General features: G+C 29.7%; 1 long non-coding RNA gene across 1 annotated transcript; it reads right to left on the bottom strand.

The window, feature by feature from the left end:
- Positions 1 to 8,578: 8,578 nt before the first annotated feature.
- On the bottom strand, positions 8,579 to 9,400 carry LOC105285520. Its single transcript, XR_895080.2, has 2 exons — positions 9,145 to 9,400; positions 8,579 to 8,926 (listed from the first exon to the last, which is right to left on the bottom strand). It is a non-coding gene; the product is annotated as an uncharacterized LOC105285520 (long non-coding RNA).
- Positions 9,401 to 18,361: the final 8,961 nt, after the last annotated feature.

Consider the following 18,361-nt stretch of genomic DNA (forward strand, 5'->3'; position numbering starts at 1 on the left):
CTATTAAGTAATAAAAAAACTTATTACTTCTAATAAGATTTATCTTTATTTTTCTTCTACGCGAGAAACCATACTTACAAACTTCGGGCAACGTCAGACGTCGATTTTTTCAAATTTTTTACAGTTGCTTTTAATAATGTCAAAGTATAAAGAAATCTGTCATTAGTTTTAGCTCAAATTGGTTAATTATACGCACATACACGATTTTACACATCTTTAAAGTTTTTTTAGCAGTTTTATTTTTTATGAACCAACCTTTTCCGATTTTTTGAAACTTGGCATATTATTTTCCTGAACCAGGAAAATAATAGTTTATCTGTATAGTTTTTTTTTCTGTTAAGGGCATTAAGCATTAAGAGTAATAACTACTTTTCGAATTCTTTCCTATTTCCATAGAAGTTCTGTAAAGGAAAGGTGAAAAAGATATATGATGTATAGGTTGAAGTCGCCGACTATGAATCAGAAATTTATCTTGCAAAATTCAAAATGACGGATACGATATGGTAGTCGTCATTGTTAAAAAATGGTTCAACTTGCAAAAACCTTTTTCAGAAAATTAAACCTCAAGCAAGAGAGGAATCGAGTACACTTGCTAATAATTCTTCTTAACTTAAGAACCTAAAACATCTAATAGGTGAGGAAGAACGAATTTGCTCGCCAAGTTTAAGGGATTTCTAACTAGAATACTGCGAGAACACAGATCTTGGCTCAACTTTAGTATACCACCCCCTTCCGATTTTGATGAAATTTTACAGGTATGTAGTACTGAGTGAATGTTGTCGAAATCAAAAGTACGGAGTTGCGGAAATGTCTAGTTTCCGAGAAATTTAAATTTGAATTATTCGCCTTAATCAACATTTGTTAGCAGTTTGATACAAAAAATAATTAAAAAATTCAAGTTTCTTAACCTAAATAATCACGTACTGTATATCATGACAGACTAGAGTAATATAGATCTCGTTTGGGGCCGTAAGCATGAAGGGGGAAGGCGGGAAGATATGGACTTTGGGCAAGACTACGATTTCCGGAGCGTCAAGTTTTGACCGTGGATTCTTCATTTACAGGTCATTACAAACAAAACTTGAGGAGTGGTGAAAGTGGCTATCTGGTTTATTTTAGGAGATATGGAGTTTTTTAGTTACCCCGCCAGAACCAGTGTAACAAATTTCACACAGATTTTGATCACTTGGTTCACGGCACGGATCTCGGCGGGGGGAGAGGCGAAGCCCCTCCCTCCCCGCCCTCCCGCGAAGCGGGCTGAAAACCGAGCGTATATGTCCGGGGCTCCAATTTCAGAAAATATAACCGGTAATTATACACATAAGGAGACATAAGTTTCGAAAATATAGTAGTTATTTTGAATATGAACGAACCAAATTTATTTAAAGCAGTGAATCATTAATATATAGAATAGTTTGTTTATAAATACAAAGTATTCTTTATTTTAACCAAAAGCACAAAACAGGTAAATACAAATTATTTTCTGCTTTAATCGAAATTAAAGACTTTTTCGAAACTACTTTAATCGAAAGTGAACAAACAATGACCGACGGGAAAGGTCAATGACCTTGACCTTGTTAGGGGCCAAGGTCAATGTCAAGGTCAGTCGGAGGTCGAATATTTACCTTATTTTTTATATCAAACTGTTAAAAAATGTTGATTACGGCGAATCATTCAAATTTCAATTTCTCGGAAACTATCCCAGTAAGCAAGAAATATTTCATCAACATTTTTAAAATATTGATTTTATATAAATTTTATAAACGTTATAACATAATGTTTCATTAATATTTTTAAAACAGTACCTAATAGCATTACTCTGCAAATATTTTTAAAATATTTTAACAACATGATCAAAATGTTTTTGAAATGTTATTAAACATTATGACATAATGTTTTATAAACATTTCAAAAATATTATTTAATAATCTATTTCTCTAAATATTTTAAAAATGTTTTAATAATATATGAGTCAAAATGTTTTTCAAATGTTATTAACACGTTAAGTAAATATAATTAAGTAAATATAATTAAGTAAAAATAAAAAAGTTAAATAATTTTTTGATGTTAATATATTCGTATCCACACGCGCGCGCGCGCGCGCGAACCGCGTACACGAATTATGTTATACAAATTTTATTAAACTTTTTATATTTCGCGCTCATATATTTTTATATATATTTATGTTAATTATATATCCGTATAAATCAAAATCGCGCGAAAAACATTGAAAAACAAATTAGAATACAAATATTGATCATGATAAATGCGACTGATAAATGCGTTCACCGAATGAACAAGGATGAAATAATACACTGGGGCACTCGGGTGATGTTTCCGAACGCAGCGCATGATATTTTGTCAGTTAAACAAAAGACAATAAGACATGCTCACAGCGGCGTGTGTAATGGCGTGTCTCCGAACTGCTCCCAACGCAGCCATACAGTCCGTCGCATTTTATTACATGTGTGTGACAAGCAGAATCTAATTGTACAGTGAATATACAGTACTATAAAAGAAGAAACTACTTTTTGTTGCAGTGTGTGTCAAGGTTAGTATAAAAATCTTGAAAGATATTTATCGATACTTTAATTAACCTAAAAAATAAAAAATTATGATTGAGTTAAGAGTAGAGATGTGCGAACCAAAAGGCCGTGGCCTTTTACATATTAATTAAAGGTGTCTTGTGAACGGTTTTATCGGCGGTGCATATACATATAATATATTCTTGCGATCGTCTGTATTTCATCATCATGTTCCTTGCGTTATAATGCTTGAGTCAAACTTTTCAATGGTAATAAGTAACAGTGCTATTTTCTTAATCTCAGAGCGTTTTTGTTCAATAATAAAAATAACATTTACACATTTTTAACATTTAATAATCTTTTATAACAAAACAAAAACTAGTTTTATGCAAAATAAACATTATTATTTATTTTTATTATATGATCATCTTATTTTTTATTGTACTTCTCTAGCTCTTTCTACTTATATCAATTTCAAAGAAGACAATGGATGAACCAAGCACATCACGTATTAATAAGGTAAGATTATGTACATATAATAAAACATACATATATAAATTTTTATATTTCAATTGTTGTATGAACTGATTCTCAACTTTCTAATAATAATGTTATAATAATGATGTTATGCAGTAAAAGATAAAAGCTAAAATAGAGTTTTATATGTATTTATAAATTATATATTTTCAGTTCTATAAAAAATATCATACTGATAAGTATATGAAGAGGATTATAAAACGAAATATGAAAATAAATATTGAAAAAAATAAGCGAAAAGAAATTCAAAGAAAAAAGATACAAGTTTCATCATCCTTGTATGTTCCAATGGAACAAACAACACACAACAGTTCCTTATCTCCTCAAAAATCAGTAGAAATCAATCACATTCCAAATAATTTATCTCAAGCATTATCTCCACCTTGTGATTGCGAATCATCACTTGAGATCTTTAAAGATCATCTCAGATGTTGGGCAATTGGGCATCACATCGCACAAACAGCTATTAGTGATTTATTAAAAATTATAAAATCAGACTTAAAATTAAATTCCTTGGCTACAGATGCACGAACTCTTTTTAAAACTGAAAATATAAATAACAAAATAATTAATTTACATCCTGGAAAATATTACCACTTCGGATTAAAATCAAACTTGTTGTTAAAATTAATTCAAAACGATTTTAAAGATAATGAGATTAATATATCTCTTAATATTAACGGTCTTCCTCTCACAAAAAGTACTGGTAGCCAATTTTGGCCTATTTTGATAAAAATCGATGAATTGGAAAAACTTAAACCATTTCCAATAGGTGTTTACCATGGAGAAACTAAACCAAACAACTCTAACAGTTTGTTATTTAGATTTGTCGAAGAAATGAAAAGTTTACAAAACGAAGGTTTATATGTACATGATAAAATAGTAAAAGTAAAAATTAGTAAAATTATTTGTGATGCTCCGGCTAAATCATTTGTATTGTGTATAAAAAATTTTAATTCTTATGAAAGTTGCACCAAATGTTACGCTGAAGGATTATTTTAAAAGAACAAAATAACTTTTCCTGAATTGAATTCTAAATTAAGAACAAATGAAGAATTTTATTCTCAAAGTGATAAAGATTTTCATAAAGACATATCTGTTTTATGTGATTTGAAAATAGACTTTATTAAAAGTGTTCCATTGGATTACATGCATCTGGTATTATTAGGATTAATGAAACGTTTATTAGCATTGTGGGTAAAAGGAAACCAAGAAGTTCGTTTGTTCAAAGAAGATATTGATAATATTAATGAAAGATTAAAATTAATATATAAATCAACTCCTTATGAATTTTCAAGAAAACCGAGATTAATAACGGAATATGATAGATGGAAAGCTGTTGACTTAAGGACTTTTTTATTATATTATGGTCCATGGCTAATGGAACCATTTTTAAACAATCAATACTTTCTCCACTTCCTTTCCCTCCATTGTGCAATTAGAATTTTAGTTTGTGAAGATTTATCAAAAGAATACATTGATTATGCTAATGAGTTATTAATATATTTTGTAAAGGAGTTTGGTTATTTATATGGCAACGAATTTGTGAATCATAACGTTCATAATCTTATTCATTTAGTATCAGACGTGAAGATATTTGGCCCATTAGATAAATTCAGTGCTTTTCCATTCGAAAATTATATGCATACAATTAAAATGATGATTAAAACGTCAAACCGTTGTCCCAATTTATAAAAAGAGTAAACGAATTCGATAAACATTCTTCTAAAGTAGAACAACAAAATTTTATTAAAGAAGATGGTCTTCGTTTAATAAACAATAAATCAGCAGAAGGTTTTTCAGCTATACATTATAAAAATTTTAGAGTAGGAACTAAAGAACCCAATTGTAATTTTATTTTAAAAAATAATCAACCTGTAAAAATAATTTATATTTTGCGGATTGATAATATGTTTTATATTAAATATAAAAATTATAAAATAAAACCCTATTTTGACAATCCGATGGAAAGTACTATATTTTGGTGTGGTTTTGTTGAAATAACTAATGAAGAACGTATCACATCCATGGACAATATAAGAAGGAAAGCCTTCAAAATAAATGACTGTTTCTTGTCAATATTACACACGGACTGACTTTTCAAGATACAAGTGGTTATTTGCAGTATAGTACAACTGTGTTTATTCCCAACGTATTCACAGGTTTCCCTTTTTTCCTTTTTTAAACACTGCTTTTCATTTTAATTTTTATTCAATGATTAAATGTATTTATATTGACTATTTAATTATTTAACTATTTTTAATTTAACTTTTTTTTAAAAAAATATGAAGGATATACAATTTCTGTAACCTAATCTTAATTTATTTTTCAGTATGCAGTAGTACAATTTGACAATTTAGATATTAAGGTGGTTCCCGTAATTTGGCTAGATGAACCAGATCATTGTTATTGGCCTACAGGAGTGAAAAATATTAGAACCGCAATAGTAAAGGAAATATCAGTTAAAGATAATTTTGTTAGATATAAATGTCACATTTTTAGTAAACATGGTAAGTAAATTACGCTTAACAAAACGAAGTTAAGAAAAATATTGCATGTGTGTGTGTGTGTGTGTGTGTGTCTCATGGCATTAATCATTTTATTAATTGTGCCATTGATAAAAAGAAATATTCTATGATAATGTTTATATACGTACTTGTATTAAAATAGATTAATTTAAGATATATTCCATATATATTATGCAAATTTATATCATTGAAATATTTTTTCTGACTTTTATATTTTATAGTATTTATATAAATTTATATAAATATTTATTTATATAAATATATATAGGTATATACATTGATATATATTATTATTTAATTAATTATGTAATTAATTTTGTTTTGTGATGAGGTACTTATCTTTTTATTAGATACTTATGAATCAGCCTTAGAGGCAGAAAAACAGATTGCAGCAACATCAGAATCTGAGGCTGAATCAAGAATTGGGAAAAGAAAAATAAGAAATAATAAATATGAGAATTATGTCACTTATCCTAATCCTCTGAGATTGGTGTTATCCAAGGAATCACAAAAATCAGGTATTGCATCACGTTATTTTTTTAATTTCTATTTGTGCAAACATAACCATTTTGAGAAATATTGTTTTATATCATCTGGATAATTTGAATGTTTCACGAACTTCAAATTCTATGCTTCAATTCATGATCGAAATAATGCTGATCAGTAAATTAATTTTCAGTGTTCATAATTGTATGTGTGAATATTTTAAATTAAATTACATCTTATTGAGTTTTTTGAATTGAGATTTGTCTTTCGTACAAAAGATTTTGTATTTAACTTATTTATTTGAAAGAAAGACTATATAAAGATTTAAACATTTATTGAACATTTATTATATACATTTATTATAAAACATTCATTATAATTTATTAATAACTTCTTAACAATAAACGCATATTATATAAATTTAGATTTATTTCCTAAAAAAGTTTCATAAATAAAAAAATTTATAATTATAAATAAAATAAAATAAAATAAAATAGAAAATAGAAAAAATTTTAAAGTGAGGTCAATAAAAACTATATTTTAAACAATTAAATCTGCAGAAGGATAATAATGTTTATAATAATTATGTAGGAAATGCTATTTTAGATAATACTTGAATTAAGTCTTCTCATCGGTAATAAAGATCTTTAACATTAAAGGTTTTTGGTCGGCTAACTGACATATTCTATTATATTATCCTTCCATTGATTTAATTATTGCTTAATACTTTACATATTTTACATAGTTGAATACTGGAAAAGGTTTACCTGTTTAGAATGAAATTAACTAATTTTTTAGTCTCAACGCACACAAACAAGGATGTTGAATTAAATAATTTACCAAGGAATTTACAAGATAAAAATGGTAATAAAAATAAACTTGTGTAATTATAACAATAAACTTATGTAATTATAAGCGTCTTTTTAATTAAAACATTTATTTATTTAATTTTGTCTTTTTCAGATAATATTATTTTAACAAGAGATAACATTGACGATGTACCAATAATAATCCCCAATGAAAATTCTATAGATTTCACTTTCACAGACTTGGAAACAATATTGAAAAATATTGAAAGTGAAATTAAAAATATGAAAGAAAAACAAGAGCAATCACTGTCAGAAATCCAAGAAACTACAAAACTCATCTTGGCTAAAATAAATAGTGAACAATATGGCAAAGACTACTCCATGCTAAAGGATGATAAAATCAAACAACACTTTCCCTTAACTTCTATTCAAAATTTTTTTGATTTTGAAAATATCTTGAAAAATGATCAAGAGGCTTTCATGCAAGCAGTAAGTAAATTTGTTTATCAATGATCATAAATTAAATCTAGCGTTAACAACAAACATATATAATAATCTATCCCTAAAAAACCTTTTTAAAAAAAGAAAAAATATATACGCCAAGTACATAAAAACTCCCAACTTGTCAAACTCAAAACTAAATATGAAATCAATAATTAACTAGCCAAGTATCTAGAAGCAGTTTGAGTATTTTACTCAAACGTTTTCCATGCATACTCTCTTATCGCATGACGACATTGAAGTACTTGGCGTGCCCAAATCACATTAAAACGTCCTGTCCTACCTATAAGAGACACAAAATCATTTGCGAGTCATTATTGAAAATCATGAAGATATAAGATACAATACAAATCAAGATATTGTACAAATTTACAAGAATACATGACCACTGCGATCCGGGCACGCCAAGTACTTCAATGTCGTCATGCGATAAGAGAGTATGCATGGAAAACGTTTGAGTAAAATACTCAAACTGCTTCTAGATACTTGGCTAGTTAATTATTGATTTCATATTTAGTTTTGAGTTTGACAAGTTGGGAGTTTTTATGTACTTGGCGTATATATTTTTTCTTTTTTTAAAAAGGTTTGGTAAAACTCCTGTTTAGGGGAGCCTATTCCAATGACCTTGACCTTGACATATGTTGTCAAGGTTACCCTCTTGAGTAATGTAAAACAGATTTTAACCGTCGCTCGTTGTTTATTAAAAAGTTATTAACAAAAGAAGTTTAATGATTTTGCACGAATTTTCAGTTATCCACGCGAATCAAGTACTTGACTTAGACATATATTACAAAGATCATCCTCCTGAGTAATCTGCAGAAGGGTTTAGTCATCGCTCGTTGTTTATTAAAAAGTTATAAACAAAAAATGTTTAATGATTTTACACGAATTATACGTTTCTGTACTACGCTCGTTTTCAGCCCGCACTACCCAGGCAGCACACATTGGTTTCAAAACCGTTTCATAAACGTTTTGCCGTAACGTTTCATAACCATTTTATTGAAACGTTTATTTAGGAGAAAAATGTTCACCAAAAAAACGTTAAGAGACGTTTCTTTTTCGGGAAAATAAACGTTTCAGAAACCGTCAGAAAAATATCAATTCTATATATCAATGCCTCAAAGATAGATCAGTGTTAAGTCACATTTTTGTAAAAAAACTAGACTTTTATATTTTATGAATTAACTTAACATTTCCTTAACAACCTCATTCATAAAATATAAAAATTTTGTTTTTGCAAAAAATGTGACTTAACACTGTCTACCTCTGAGATACTGATATATTATGCTTTCTAAATATATTCTTTGTGCAATTAATAATAATGACAAATATTGCTTGAAAATTTATCAATAATGCTTCATATAAAATTTCTTTGGCAAATTAAGAAACAACATTTGTCACTTTGTTTTTTAGTGTACAAAAATCATTTGGAAAGCTGAATGTATATCCTTTTATGCTTTATCATATAAATAAAACTTTGATATATAAAAGTATTTTAAACGATTTCTGAAATTGGTATTGGGAATATAGAAAATTACACCTGCAGTAAGCGTAAGTTGTAACGACTCGGGGGTGCGCGGAAATCAGGAAACACACTTAATGCAAACGGTTAACTTTATTGTATCTTTCGACTCGCGGCTCTGGTCGACGACTGACTGCCGTGCAGTCCTTCCTCGCGCTCGTCCTTCTTTTCTTTTACAGGATTGGCCCACGACGCAGGGGCCCTACAGTACCGTACATTTTCAAGTTACTATACACCTTATATACTATATCAAAGAAGACGCTTTCTTTGAGATTTCCCTTTACAATCATTCTACACACACACGCACGCGCGCACGTGCGCGCGCACAAACACACACACACAATGACGATAAAATAAGAGCGACCAAAGAGGTTCCCCTCTAAACGCGCGCATGTAGAGATTAAACATTCAACTACACTTTTTATTAAAAGTTATATTTTTATATTTACATATATACATATATGTAAAATTTCAGGACCACCCTGTATATGTATATATGTGAACTTCATATTCTGTTTTTGATAACATTTGCAGAACATAATTATAAATAATATATTTTAGAAATACAACACAATTTAGAATTGTACATTTGTACTAAAACTTCAGGTTTTTTTTGTATATGTTTTATAAGGAAAATGTCGGTACAACTTAAAAGTACGATGTTTTTAGTATTATAAATGAGAATAAATGTGATACTTAATGTTTAAAGAGTAAATAACAACGTTAAAATAAAATTAATTAACGCATATAAAAGTTGTAAAAGCATTACACACACAAGCTACAAAATAAACTAAATGTTAATGTAATATTAAACTAATACATAATATAAAACTGAAACATTAAAAAATAAAATGCTAAACTGTTACTGATATTTTTATGGTATTAAAGTATATAATTTTTGTTATATCTTTTTACCACTGTCAAAGTATCAGAAACATCGCCAACTAACGATGTGTAAAAGTATATAATATTGTACATTGCGTATACATATATGTACTAAGTTTTAAATTTAAGTTTTAAATGTAAGTTTTAAATGTAAGTTTTTAAACTAAAAGTTTTTATCGATTTTGGTTTTAATTTTTAATTACATAATTGTATTACGCATAACATTATAACAAAACAACTAACAGTGCTTTTATATTATCGGTCATCTTTGCGATACATTATTAGGTGGTAAAGAGATATATACTTATTTTAATGCTTCAATGAGAACACGTTTCAGTGGCGAGTACGAGTACATTGCAGAATACTATGATAATACATATTTCTAATTGTCCTGCAAATTACTAAATAATAAATCTCAAATTCTTGAAATGGAATGGATAGAAATATGTAAATACAAAATAAACATTAATATCGAAACTGAAACGATGAGAGATTATACTTTTCTTGAATTTGTCTTCAATGCCCTGGAATCGGCTAAGGTTACACGAAGAGGTGCTAATTTGAGCCAATCTTTTATGGACTTTTCTACATCATATATTGCAGCATTTGGTTCAATAGCCTCGACAATAGCTTAAAAAAAGAGATAAATTTACATATGATCAAATGCCATATATTAAATGTGATAAATGTTGATCAATACTAAAAATTAAGACGATACAACAATAAACATGTGAAATTATGATTCAACAATAATGAAGTTTTTGGAAGAAAATTTAATCAGAAAATAATTTTTTAGCGCAAAACTTATATGTAAACATCAATAAGAAATTAACATATGTAATATCGTATGTATTGTCTATCATGATTAGTATTTATATAAAATTTGTTATAAAAGAAGAAAAAACAAGACAAACCTATGACTAAGTCCTTTATTTTAAGAATCGTGAAAGATTTCTTCGGTGTTCTTCCTGCCGTTAAAATTTCTAGCATAATTATTTGTAATTATTCTTTCCAGAGTCCTTCTACTGATCTGAGAAACAGTTGTGCCACCTGATATGCTTAAAGTATTAACCTATCAAACAACGATGATAATTAATGTGTTAGTTTTATATGAAAAACATAAAGCAATAAAAAAAGATAATCACAATACAAAAGAAAGAATTTCAAATTGTAGTGTTAGAATTTCAGTGTTCGAAACATAAAGTTTAACTTTAACACTATTTGACACTGATGAATAGATCAAATAAAGAGGACAATAGAAATAACAATTACCATGTACTCAAAATTTGTATTAGTATCCAAAAACCTTTCGAATTCTTCCAAATTTTCATCACTGTCAACTGGAAGTTTGGGAACACCTTCCATATGAGATACTTTCGATAGTCGGAAGTGTACTATAAGTTGCTTCACCATTGGAAGAAGTATATTCATTGAGTTTTCTAATGCTCCTAATTTTGTAATAATAACACGAAACAAATCTGAAAAGAACATGTAACGTTTAGACAAATAAAAGTATTGAAAAAATAACAAAATCTAACTTAGTTTGTTCGCAATCGATGCTAATCGGTGCTATTATGATTTTGTAAATATAAAAAAATCCTGTCAAAACCGTACCTGATGAGTGCCTAAGTGAAGTATTTAATGGAATGTCATGTAAGCGCTGTGAAGACTCAGTTCCTCTTGATGAGGAACTTTTCGAACTTAGTGCAATATTATAAGGTGAACGTCTTGGAAATAAACATGATGGAGAAGAAATTGTTTTTGACGAAGGTGTACACGTCTTATATTTTGATATAGTGCATATTTATTATCTATTAAGAATTTTATTTATTGAAACAATTTATCTGCTTTATTTAATTTGTCTTGCTTTCTTTACAATATCATATGATATTGTTATGTCCGAAGTCTGCCCGAACACGTAACAATATTTATAGGTTAAGAATATTCATGTTGAGATAACTTGTTTCAATAAATAAATTTCTTAATTAGGTAATAAATTCTCAATCATGTAATTAGAATATATTAATAAATCAGTACACAATGCTTACCTTAATAAACTGGCTTTTCCCACCTTCTGTAGAGAGAGAGAGAGAGAGAGATGATGATGAAATCGAGCCCGAGCCTAACTCTTCTTCTTTTTGCGGAACAGAACAGCTTTCCGTTCAAGGCAATAATGGGAAATAAGGTTAATAATTCAATTAACCAAAGCGCCGATACTCGCAAGATAGCCTAGGCACACACAAAAGAAAACCCGACTGCATAATACACGAACGTGTACAAACATGTGCGTTCCACTGCGCTCGACAATCAACAGGCCGATGCTTCGACGTTCGAATGTTTAGCGTAGAAGAAAACAATATATAGCCTTTTCTATCTCTTGTCTACCGATCATGCGAACGCGCGCTCGATGCCGGCGCGCGCAATAATTATGTTATTTTTCCGCGAAATGTAAATGTATAAATAAAAACATAAATTTAAAAATAAAATAAGTACACCTTTTTTTGTTTAACTTATAAAAGAATCATCACATCACATAAATTGACATGACATATAATAATCACATAAAAGGACGTATGATACATAAATCATTTTCAATGAAAAAATTTTTTAAATAGCTTTTATGTAATTATAACAAACAAAATCTCCATATATCCAACACTTTTTGAAATTTGCTAAGATACAATTCATATAATTATTGCATTCAATCTCTGCATTTCAAAAGTGTAAAATTATGTATACTTAAGCACACACACACACACACACACTTGTGTTGATTTTTGTCTCTTGTTCCATAATCGAGTACATTGAAACGATGTAAACTAATTAATACTCACAAATTAAAAAGAAATAATTAATACTCACAAATTAAGAAGAACTTAAGAAATTATTATTCTTTCTATATTAATTATATAATTTTGAATCAATTTAATAAAATTAATTTTTCGTTTCTGTGGAAACGTGAAAAATACGTTTTTGAAATTTAGGTCTAGAAACGGTTTCTATTTAAACCGTTTCTCAAATGGTACTTTATGTTTCTCAGACATTAGATACGTCTAAGAAACATATATTAGGCTAACATGTGCTGCCTGGGTAGCTACTATATTTTCGAAACTTATGTCTCCTTATGTGTATAATTACCGGTTATATTTTCTGAAATTGGAGCCCCGGACATATGCGCTCGGTTTTCAGCCCGCTTCGCGGGAGGGGCTTCGCCTCTCCCCCCGCCGGGATCCGTGCCGTGTACCAGGTGATCAAAATCTGTACGGTAAAATCTGTTATACTGGTTCTGGGGGGGGGGGGGGCGAAGCCCCTGCCCCACGCCCTCCCGCAAAGCGGGCTGAAACTGAGTGTATGTGTCCGGGGCTCCAGTTTCGGAAAATATAACCTTTTCCTTGTCGTGGACGGCGGAAAATTCGTGCAAAATCATTAAACTTCTTTTGTTAATAACTTTTTAGTAAACAACGAGCGACGGCTGAAACCTTTTGAAGGTCATTCAGGACACTGACCTTGACAACATATGTCAAGGTCAAGGTCATCGGAGGTGGATTCCCTAAACAGGAGTTTTACCAAAGGTTTTTTAGGGATCTCATTCTTTTTTGTAAATTTTTAAAATTTGACTATATTTTAGTTTTACATTCTTTTGAACATATAATTAGTATTACATAATTTCTTTTCATATGTTTTATTATCAATTATTTTGCATGCTAACACGTACATTGTTCCGATGCAACTTGTAATAAGTTTTATTAAGAAAAATCTTTTGATTTTTATATACTGTAAATTATTTTTATATATTTTATACTTTTTTTTGTTTTGCTAACAAAATTTCTCTATGTGATTTAAAATATTTTTTATTATAACTTTAACGATATAACTTTACTTTCACGTAAATCATTTTTACGAGTTTTATAATTTTATGCAATGAATGTGGTAGCGCTCGACATTAAGTAATGAAATTCGTGGTATTGGTGCAGTCAATCCCATTTTCACTAATTAATATAACGTTGCACCACATCGACGACGACGACGACGACGTTGCACCACGTCGACGACAACCACGACGTTGACGTTGCACCACGTCGATGACGGCGACAACAACGACGACGACGTTGCACCACATCAACGTCATCGTCGTCGTCGTTGTCATCGACGTGGTGCAACGTCATCGTCGTCGTCGTCGTCGTCGTTGACGTGGTGTAACGTCATCGTCATCGTTGTCGTCGTGGTCGATGTGGTGCAACGTCGTCGTCGTTGTTGTCGTCGTCGTCGACGTGGTGCAACGTCATCGTCGTCGTGTCGTCGTCGTCGATGTGGTGCAACGTCGTCGTCGTTGTTGTCGTCGTCATCGACGTGGTGCAACGTCATCGTCGTCGTCGTCGATGATGTTGCTTGCAATTACTTGAAATTTATGTCTTTATCGTGAAATAAAACATTTCCTATGTATCACATTTTTTATAGTATTTGCGATTTATATCTTTATCGTAAAATAAAACATTTCTCATATATTAATAAAATCATTTTTAATTCATAATAAATTAAATCATGCATGTGTGAACAGCAGCTTGAGGGATAAAATCGCTTTGCATGTGTATGTGCGAACATACGTACGTGAGTCTGAACCAGAATACGGAAAACGGAACGTCACGATTCTAACGTACGATTATACAATAATATCTCAGGATTGACTGCACCAATCTTATTCGAAGTGGTCGCGATCGAAAGCTCGCATTCACATTTTATTATCCAAGTGCCGTTAGATTTTTTATTACGGCTTTAATTTCTGAGATATTTTAATCATAAGTTGATATGACCTGTCAAATGGCATGAATTCCAGATAAGCTACTTGGTAGCGCGCGATGTTTATACAATGAAATTGATAACACTCGATATTATACAGTGACTATCATTGTTCGGAACCTTATTTTTGATTATGTACTTGGCGTCGCGACGCTACCGCGTCGCTTGATATATATATAAGCCAAATACCACTCACTCACTCATCAGCGTGCAGCCCGAACCACTGCACCTATCGACTTGAAATTTTAAGGGCATATTCTTACTATCACGTAGGTGCTCACTAAGGGAGGGTTTTCCGAAATTCCACCCCTAACGGGTGAGAAGGTGTAAAATGTGTTTTTATTCAATTCTACACATAATATCGCGGGCGAAGCCCGCGTGACGGGGGATGCTAGTAATGAAATAATTGTGAAATGACATACTTTAAAAGGGTAAAAAGCACTGTGACTGAATGAAATTTGTATGTCTCTAGTGTGTTAGTTATTTGTCAATTAGTGAGTACTAGAAATGTTAAACAGAGTCAATACATATTTTCCGTTAGCTCCATCATGCATAAATATATTCATACGTCAATATTCATATGTCAACTTTATTATTATATTAATTATAAAGGAAAAAACTATTTTTTAGGTGAACAAAATGATACAAATTGGCGGGAAAAACGAGAGACTTCATTAGAAGAGCTCTGAGTACAACATTTAATGATAAGTTAGTTTGTTTATGTTCATGGACGGAACAGAAGAATAATTTTAAGATTGGAGATGCACATGTTATGCTAAATATTAAACGTAAGTTAGTTTTTAATACATATTGGTATCAGAATCAGTTTATTTTATATATTTCGCAATTTATTACACTTAACAGATAAAAATGAGAAAACTTATTTAGAGAGTTATGCTACAGAACATGGTTAAGTGAAGTTAAATTAATTAACTGAAGTTAAACTAATTTATAATCATTATAATATATTTTAAATGACAATTTATTTTTCATTTTTTAATGTTAATGAACATTTTATGGATTTTCTGTTTATATTTAAACTTTTAAATTAGCTAGAAGTAGTAAATTAAATAAAAATTAATTTTGTAAATTAAATAAATAAAATAAATTATTTTCAGAGCAAATTAAAAACTATCACACACAGCAATAAAAAACATAACGTATCACTTAAGAAAAAAATTGATAATGTCTCTTATAAATGCGTGTTAGAAGAAAATTTATTGACATTGTATATTTATTAATTAAGGCTGTTGGTTCTTTTTGATATTATTAATTAAGATAAAAGCGAGAAAAGGCATACTCTAAAGTCTTGTGAAATACATTGAAATGAATATGTTTTTATATGATAATTGCGATCAATTAGGCAGAGTTATAATATATTTCAAAAACTGTCCTAACTGCTCTAATAATAAATAACCAAAATTAAAATAGGTCACAATCGTATGGTTAATTAAAAAGTTAATTACATGTCGCATTAATTTTACGGCTATTTATTAATTATTTAAAAAAAGAGAAAGCTTTTGGACTATTTTATAAATTTATTCAATTGATTACAAGCGATTTATGAATATATTTGTTTATGTTGGCATACTTTTGCAACGCACTTTTGGCAAGCATGTTTTCGCTTTTGACGTCATAATCTAAAGTAACATGATAAAGAGGACAAAACCTTACATTTTTTACTTCTTTAATATTAATGTTTTTTCTTTATTTTTTGTTATAGCATATTAAATAATTTATACATATTCTTTTTTACTCCAGAAGCTTTTAAGGCAACATTCCCCCGGAGCACTGAAAAGGATTTCGAACATATCGTAATGGAATGGTTCCGATTCGCTAACATTCGCAAGCAAAAGAAAGAACTTTCAAGTATGTCATCCAGATATTATAATTCCTCATTTCTCTTAACAGTTTCTCTGTCTTAAGGGGATGCTGGAGTGACTAGGAATTCTTCGCGATGGTGTTGCCATTTGCACAATAAAATACTTTTATAAAAATTTCGCAATTTTGTGCGTACAAATTGTGAAATTTTTATAAAAAAGCATTTTAACTATCATTTTTGTGCAAATGGCAACACTGTTTCACTAGTCATAGGATCACCTTAAGGCTCCTGAGTGCTTACCGTGGCCATGTTGAATTATGACGTCAGAAGTGAGAAATGACACGCTGAGAATTCTTGTGTGCCATTTTCGAAAAAAAAAGATATTTTGATAAAAAAAATACTACAGATTGCTTCAGCACACTTGTAAAATCTCTGAACTCTGAATACTAAGCTTTTCTGTTAACAGTCAATCCACAGTCGTAAAATGCCTGTAATATGAAAATAGTTACATGCACAGCCATTCCGCATGACCAAGTTTCACATCACAGTCATTTTACGATTATTGATTGACTGTTAAAGAAAAGTTTAGTTTTCAGAGTATTTTACAAGTGTGCAGAAGCGATCTGTAGTGTTTTTTTTATCAAAATATCTTTTTATTAGAAAATAGCATGCAAGAATTCTCAGCGTGTCATTTCTCGCTTCTGACGTCATAATTCAACATGGCCGCGGTGAGCACCCAGGAGCGCTAATCTAATTATTTCAAATATTCTTATAAATGTCTTTTACATAACTACATAAAGTTGAATTATAAGTTTTTTACTAATTAAATTTTTATTTTCCAGGAAAAGAAAACTGAGAAAGACTATTATCAGCGCATACATGATTTTTTTTACCCAAATAAGAAAATATAATCTAATTATTACGAGAAATATTAATGATCTAATTTCTAAATTTTGAGATAAAGTATTGATAATCAATATTTAAATTAAAACTTTAATATACTTTAACTTTAATAATTATAAGCGAATTTAATTTGTATACTAAGCGTTCATGTACAGTAACAAATTTTCAATATTATACCCAATAAGCAAATTGTTAACAATATGTCAGCAGATCGGAAACAAATTTAATCAGAATGATACAGCAGATACGGTGCCATCTGTGTCCGCATTAAGCTTTTGTTTTGTTGTCAAATCCTGCTGACATAATAAAACAGCAGATTGGCGGCAGAAATAGTGCAAATGTGCGCTGCAGATTGGTTATGCCTACAGATTTTGTTATGTTTCTGTTGCTATGTTGCTAACAGTATAGAAAAGACAAAACCTGCGTCAAATCTGTAGCGTTTCTATTAACAAAATCTGTAGCAGACTCTGATGATATTTGTTTTCGACAGAGTTGGCTATTGGGGTATTAGCATGTTCAACTTAATATTGCATTTTTATTTTTCTGAGTATCAATCATGCAATTTTTTCCTAAGGCAAAAACATGAAACGTGAAAAATTTCTGTGCCTTGATTGGTTAGTTGCAAATAGTTAACCAATTGATTATGGTTAATTTAAAAAAATTAACTATTCAGGACACAGAAATTTTTCACTTTTCACGTCTTTGCCTTAGAAAAAAATTACATGATCAATACTCAGAAAAAAATGCAATATTTGAACCTACTAATAATATTGACAAATTTGTTGAAAACATGTTATATACAATGTAAATAAAATAACAAAAGTAAGTAAAATAAATATTGCAATTAACATTATCGCAATGTTTATGATATTATATTGATATTGACATTAACTTTATTTTAGTATTGATTTAATGTTACGAGAAACATTATTACCATGTTAAAAAAACATTAATGCAATATTATTTACAACAACATTGCATTTGTTATTTCAACATTACCGAAACCTTCAAATCTGTGTTAAAGTATGTTCATAATGATGTTGCAT

Source organism: Ooceraea biroi, chromosome 4 (genome assembly GCF_003672135.1).
Source record: "Ooceraea biroi isolate clonal line C1 chromosome 4, Obir_v5.4, whole genome shotgun sequence".
NCBI lineage: Eukaryota > Metazoa > Arthropoda > Insecta > Hymenoptera > Formicidae > Ooceraea > Ooceraea biroi.